This window comes from Gorilla gorilla, chromosome 3 (genome assembly GCF_029281585.2).
Source record: "Gorilla gorilla gorilla isolate KB3781 chromosome 3, NHGRI_mGorGor1-v2.1_pri, whole genome shotgun sequence".
Lineage (NCBI taxonomy): Eukaryota > Metazoa > Chordata > Mammalia > Primates > Hominidae > Gorilla > Gorilla gorilla.
Genome location: NC_073227.2, coordinates 63,885,965 through 63,891,972, shown reverse-complemented (window position 1 = coordinate 63,891,972; position 6,008 = coordinate 63,885,965). Strand labels below are relative to the sequence as shown.

At 44.6% G+C, this 6,008-nt stretch overlaps 1 pseudogene; it reads right to left on the bottom strand.

The window, feature by feature from the left end:
- Positions 1 to 610: 610 nt before the first annotated feature.
- Positions 611 to 1,349, bottom strand: LOC101149709 (dynein regulatory complex subunit 2-like; annotated as a pseudogene).
- Between the last annotated feature and the right edge of the window lie 4,659 nt (positions 1,350 to 6,008).

The window sequence follows — 6,008 nt, the reverse complement described above, 5'->3', positions numbered from 1 at the left end:
GAGCCATTTTAGAATCTACTCAGCCCCAGCACAGCCACAATTGAAGACATAAATAATTTTGAAAATAAATATAGATAAAAATAATTGTATCAACTTTTATATATAACAATGATGTTTTTAAATCTAGTTTCATATCAATATTGCCTGAAACAAAAATATTTTTGCTCAATCTGCCTGAAAAATTTAGATTGGTAGCAAACATTAGACTAGTCATGAATCAATATGACAATATTCTGTATTCAAGTCAGTCAAATTTAGTTTTAATTAATTTCCTTTAAAAGGTTTTGTTCTTATCTTTCCAATCAGTAGAGAATTTTAAAAAATAATGGTAATCTATACCTTACATGAATATATTTTATGTTTATGAGGTGTTTATTCTTCTCACACAATGTGAGGAAATTAAATTCAAATTAAGAAAAATTGTCTACTTCCTCAAAGTTACCCAACTACCAAGTAAGTTTTGCCCCTGCCCCACTGGAAGTTTTTAATAGCGAAGTCCTTAGGTCTCTCAAAAAAATCCCTGGGGGTTGAAAAGAGATTTTTTTTTTCCTTAGATCACAGGGTGTGAGAGATCACGTGGGCTGCTTCAGTGACATGGTAAGTGGTTGGATGTTGTTTGTTACCTGGATGGGCTATAGGTGTGGACAAGGGCTAGGGTAAGCTGCGTCCACGCATGACTATGAACAGTGGGTTGATTTGGCCCAGCACTTCGTCACTCACTGAGATGCCATTGAAGTACTCCTTCAGCATCTCCCACAGCTTCCCACTGTTTTCTAACAGTGGGCTTGTCTGTGTTGAAGGCTCAGTTGCTCTATTTTCACTTTGTCATACTATTTCTGGAAATTCTCCATCCCTATGTAGTCCACCATCAGCTTGGCGAGCTCCTCAGGTCTTCTAGGTTATTCTCCTCAATCTCCTCCTGCTCCTTAGGAGTCAATACTGACAACAATGAAGCCCTTTTTCCTTTTTGGATTCAAATTTCCTACATATTTTAGAAATCTTAAGGATCTTTTCACCCTTTTCAACAATCTTTATCAGGGCCTTGAGAGTGGTGTTACTTTCCAGGGTGAGTTTGACTAAGTCATGGGATGCTGCCTGGGCTTAAGTTTTCACAGTTGTACAAGGACAAATTCCTTGTCATTGTGGACATACCAGTTTTCATCTTCACTCTCACGGCTGTGTATCATGATCTTACCTTTTGAAATGGTTATACCATCCTGTAGTTTCTGTATTTTTTTCATCTGGACTTTAGTTTCTTTAAAGCTCTTCTCATCCTTCACCTTCAGGGTCTCAAAGGCAATCTTTCGATCATCTGTGGAACCATGTTTAACCCATGTTTCCCAATCATAGTATCAGGAGTACTTCACATATATTTCATTATTATTTCAGTTTTTTTTTTTTTAACATGAAAAGAGTTAACAAGGAAGGGAGAGTGAAAAGAATTTTCTCATAAATATATGTTTTTCACACTGGTATTTCTTTTGTCCCTTCTCTCTTCCTTTCTTTCTCCTTTCCTGTTTCAATAATACAATCTTCCTAAATGTCTGAAGAATTAACTTCTTATGGAAACGGTGTTACTTCTATTGTTAATATTGATAGGTTTATTTCCTTGTTCTTTTTCTTGTAACTACCAAGTGTAAGCTAGAAAATAAGAATTTTATCGACGAGTACTTTTACATTAAATTATTAAGTGATAAGTAATGCATAGCAATGATACATGCTTCAGCAGACCAGACATGTACTTTTCTATAAATTACCACATTTAGTAGTTGAAAGTCCACCTAAGGATTACTCAAATGCAGAAAAAAATCTGGTTAACAATAGCGAGAACAGACAAATAAAACAAAGAGCCAGATCTTATTAAAACTGAAAGACAATTTACTGAAGAGCTTCAGTACACACAGTGTCATCAGGTTTCATCCCCAGCATTCCTGTGGTAAATGAATGAAAACCAGAGATGAGGAGAGTATTCCTTCCTAGTAAACTGGCAAATTCCAGGTCACTAGAGCTCACTGTGAACTTTATCTTACATGTAAAAAAATATACTTTTTAAATTTTATAGTCAAATAGGCAAATAAATAATTGCTTTTCATGGTGAGCAATTTTGAAATCAGAATTCTAAGGATTCTTTAGATGGTGCTATTGTGTCCGGAATTGGTGGGTTCTTGGTCGCCCTGACTTCAAGAATGAAGCCACGGGCACTCGCAGTGAGTGTTACAGCTCTTAAGTTGGCGCGTCTGGAGTTTGTTCCTTCTGATGTTCGGATGTGTTCGGAGCTTCTTCTTTCTGGTGGATTCGTGGTCTCGCTGGCTCAGGAGTGAAGCTGCAGACTTTCCCGGTGAGTGTTACAGCTCTTAAGGCAGTGAATCTGGAGTTGTTCGTTCTTCCCGGTGGGCTCGTGGTCTCGCTGGCTTCAGGAGTGAAGCTGCAGACCTTCGCGGTGAGTGTTACAGCTCATAAAAGCAGTGTGGACCCAAAGAGTGAGCAGCAGCAAGATTTAGTGCAAAGAGGGAAAGAACAAAGATTTCACAGCGTGGAAGGGGACCCGAGCGGGTTGCCACTGCTGGCTAGGGCAGCCTGCTTTTATTCTCTTATCGGCCCCACCCACATCCTGCTGATTGGTAGAGCCCAGTGGTCTGTTTTGACAGGGCGCTGATTGGTACCTTTACAATCCCTGAGCTAGACACAGGGTGCTGATTGTTGTGTTTACAAACCTTGAGCTAGATACAGAGTGCCGATTGGTGTATTTACAATCCCTGAGCTAGACATAAAGTTTCTCCAAGGCCCCACCAGAGTAGCTAGATACAGAGCGTTGATTGGTGCATTCACAAACCCTGAGCTAGACACAGTGTGCTGATTGGTGTATTTACAATCCCTGAGCTACACATAAAGGTTCTCCACCTCCCCACCAGACTCAGGAGCCCAGCTGGCTTCACCCAGTGGATCCCGCACCTGGGCTGCAGGTGGAGCTGCCTGCCAGTCCCGCGGCGTGCGCCGGAACTCCTCAGCCCTTGGGTAATCGATGGGACTGTGTGCCATGGAGCAGGGGGTGGCGCTCCTCGGGGAGGCTCGGGCGCACAGGAGCCCATGGAGGGGGTGGGAGGCTCAGGCATGGCGGGCTGCAGGTCCCGAGCCCTGCCCCGCGGGAAGGCAGCTAAGGCCCGGTGAGAAATCGAGCGCAGCGCCAGTGGGCTGGCGCTGCTGGGGGACCCAGTACACCCTCCGCAGCCGCTGGCCCAGGTGCTAAGTCCCTCATTGCCCGGGGCCGGCAGGGCCCGCCGGCTGCTCCGAGTGCTGGGCCCGCCAAGCCCACGCCCACCCGGAACTCCAGCTGGCCCGCAAGCGCCACGCGCAGCCCCGGTTCCCGCTCCTGCCTCTCCCTCCACCCTTCCCTGCAAGCTGAGGGAGCCGGCTCCGGCCTTGGCCAGCCCAGAAAGGGGCTCCCAGGATGCCCAGGTGGGCTGAAGGGCTCCTCAAGTGCCGCCAAAGTGGGAGCCCAGTCAGAGGAGGCGCTGAGAGCGAGTGAGGGCTGTGAGGACTGCCAGCACGCTGTCACCTCTCCCTATGATCTGAATGTACATGTCTGCCCACAATTCATGTTAAAACCTACCCCCCAGGTGATGGTATTAAAAGAAGGATCCGTTGGGAGGTGATTAGGTCCTGAGGGAGGAGTCCTCACAAACAGGAATAATGTCCAGGTGAAAGAGGCCCCAGAAACCTGTCTTGCCATTCTGCCATGTGAGGACAGAGCCAGGAGGTCCCATCTTGGCAGCAGAGAGTGAACCCTCATCAGACGCTGAATCTGATGGTTCCTTTATCTTGGACATCTCAGCCTCTAGAACTGTGAGTAATAAAATTCTATTGTGTATAAATTCCCCTGTCTATTGTAGTGTGTTATAGCTGCCCAACTAGACTGAGACAGATAACTCAGTTATTAACTGTTATTTTAATAGTTATTAACCATTATTTTAACTATCATTAAAAACAACAACAGTTATGGTTGTCATTTTTTATGTTTGTAAATGAAAAGTCTAACTTCTTGGTAGCATTATTACTAATATTTATTAAACTAACAGAATTTATTTTTTACTAGAATACCACAGAGAATTTTATTTTATTTTTGCAAAATCTGGCCTAATAAGAGGCTGTTATTCTGGTAGTTCAAGTTCCTTATCTGTAAAATAAGAAGAATTCAAAATGTATAAAATCCTTGTAGCTCAAATATTTATTGACTTTCATTCTTTCTTTTCCTCTAATATTACTGAAATACAACTAATTTTATTTTTCAAGAACAATTATATGGCAATTGATATGGTCCTCACCCAAATCTCACCTTGAGTTGTAGTAATCCCCACGTGTCAGGGGCAAGGCCAGAGGGAGGTAATTGAATTATGAGGGCAGGTCTTTCCCATGCTGTTGTCATGATAATGAATAAGTCTCATGAGATCTGATGGTTTTATAAGGGAGAGTTCCCCTGCACACACCGTCTTGCCTGCCACCATGTAAGACATCATTTTGCTCTTTCCTTATCTTCCGTCGTGATTTTGAGGCCTCCCCAGCCATGTAGAACTGTGAGAACAAACTAATATAGTAAATTGGTACCAGTAGAGTGGGGTGCTGCTGTAAAGATACCTGAAAATGTGAAAGCGACTTTGGAACTGGTAACAGGCAGAGGTTGGAACAGTTTGGAGGGCTCAGAAGAAGACAGAAAAATGTGGGAAAGTTTGGAACTTCCTGGAGGCTTGGAGGGCTCAGAAGACAGAAAGATATGAGAAAGTTTGGAATTTCCTAGAAACTTGTTGAATGGCTTTGACCAAAATGCTGATAGTGATATAGACAATAAAGTCCAGGCTGAGATGGTCTCAGATGGAGATGAAGAGCTTGATGGGAAATGGAGTAAAGCTCACTCTTGCTATGCAAAGAGACTGGCAGCATTTTGCCCTTAAACCAGAGATCTGTGGAACTTTGAACTACAGAGAGATGATTTAGGGTATCTGGTGGAGAAATTTCTAAGTGGTAAAGTGTCCAAGAGGAAGCAGAGCATAAAAGTTTGAAAAATTTGCAGCCTGACAATGCAATAGAAAAGAAAAACCCATTTCCTGGGGAGAAATTCAAGCCTGTCGCAGACATTTTCATAAGTAACAAAGAGCCTAATGTTAGTCACCAAGACAATGGGGAGAATGTCTCCAGGGCAGGTCAGAGACCTTTGCAGCAGCCCTCCCATCGCAGGCCCAGAGGCCTAGGAGGAAAAATGGTTTTGTGGACCAGGTCCAAGGCCCCTGGGCTGTGGGCAGCCTAAGGACTTGGTGCCTTGGGTCCCAGCTGCTCCAGCATGGCTAAAAGGGGCTAAGGTACAGCTCAGGCTGTGGCTTGGGTCCCAGCTGCTCCAGCATGGCTAAAAGGGGCCAAGGTACAGCTCAGGCTGTGGCTTCAGAGGGTGCAAGCCTCAAGCCTTAGCAGCTTCCACATGGTGTTGAGCCTGCAGGTGCACAGAAGTCAAGAACTGAGGTTTGGAAACCTCTGCCTAGATTTCAGAGGATTTATGAAAAAGCCTAAACATCAGGCAGAAGTTCGCTTCGGGGCAGGCCCTGATGGAAAGCCTCTGTTATGGCAGTGCAGAAGGTAAATGTGGGGTAGGACCCCCCCACACACAGAGCCCCCACTGGGGCATTGCCTAATGAAGCTGTGAGAAGAGATCCACCATCCTTCAGACCCCAGAATGGTGGATCCACTGACAGCTTGCACTGTTTGCCTGGAAAAGATGCAGAGGCTCAATGACAGCTCATGAAAGCAGACAGGAGTGGGGCTGTACCCTGCAAAGCCACAGGGGCAGAGCTGCCCAAGACCATGGGAACCCACTGCTTATGTCATGATCAATAATCAGCATGACCTGGATGTGAGACATGGAGTCAAAGGAGATCATTTTGGAGCTTTAAGACTTGACTGTCCCACTGGATTTTGGACTTGCATGGGGCCTGTAGTTTCTTTGTTTTGGCCAATTTATCCCA